Genomic DNA, 977 nt, shown 5'->3' with positions numbered 1-977 from the left:
CTGCTGCTTATAAATTGCCCAGTCTTAGGTATTTCATTGTAGCACAAGTGGATTGCCGACACTTGCCTTGACTCATCACTCTAATCTCTGCCTCCCTCATTAAGACATTCTTTCCTGTGTGCCTTTATGTCCAAATTTTTGTTTTTGTAAAGACACCAGTTAGTAGATTTGGTCCACACTAATCTATTACTTTATCTTAATTTGATTGTATCTACAAAAAACCAGTTTCCAAATAAAGTCATATCCATAGGTACTAGGGGTCAGGACTTCAATGTATCTTCTTGGGAGACATAATTCAACTCACCATAGATGGTGATTCCACTACAGAGGGTAAGGGAATTAGGACACATCAAGGATAGGTTGCTAGGATTCAAGGAAGAGCTCACGGAAGAAATGAAAAGTGTGAAGGAATGACCCATTTCGGATAAAGTGAAAATTCAAATAGAAATTAGCTCAAAACCTGGTATGGCTGAAATAGAAGAAGATGGCCTCACAGACTTGGCAGGACCAAGTCTCAAAGAGCTGACATGGTGGATTTGGGCTCTTCTGAGTGAGTTTTCAAGCAGAGAAATGACATGAGCTAATTTACTGAGAAGTTGCAAGTCCACAAAGCATCTTAGTAAAATTAAAAACAGTACTCCTTCTTCCAGGTGGATGTATCTTGGAGCAACGTACACAGCTCAGTTAGTGAAGCAGGGCAGGATTTCTGTTCCGATTGACCACTCAGCTGGGAGCTCCAGGTAGATTACTGTAGCAGAAGAGGTAAGAAATAGCTGCATTCTGAATCTATTTTGAAAAAAAGCCTACAGGATGTGCTGATGGATTAGATATGATGTGTAAGAGAAAAAGGTGTTTGGATTAAGGATTTAGAAGATTGAAATGATAATTCCTTGAGATGGAAATTTGGGGAGGGGCAAGTTTGTCTAGGGACTCCAGTCTGATAATGGAACAGGGCAAGAGAAAATTGAACTAAATAC

Source organism: Tupaia chinensis, unplaced genomic scaffold (assembly GCF_000334495.1).
Source record: "Tupaia chinensis unplaced genomic scaffold, TupChi_1.0 Scaffold000392_1, whole genome shotgun sequence".
Classification (NCBI taxonomy): Eukaryota; Metazoa; Chordata; class Mammalia; order Scandentia; family Tupaiidae; genus Tupaia; species Tupaia belangeri.
The sequence above is the reverse complement of the archived record's forward strand: the minus strand, read 5'-3'. Positions refer to the sequence as shown.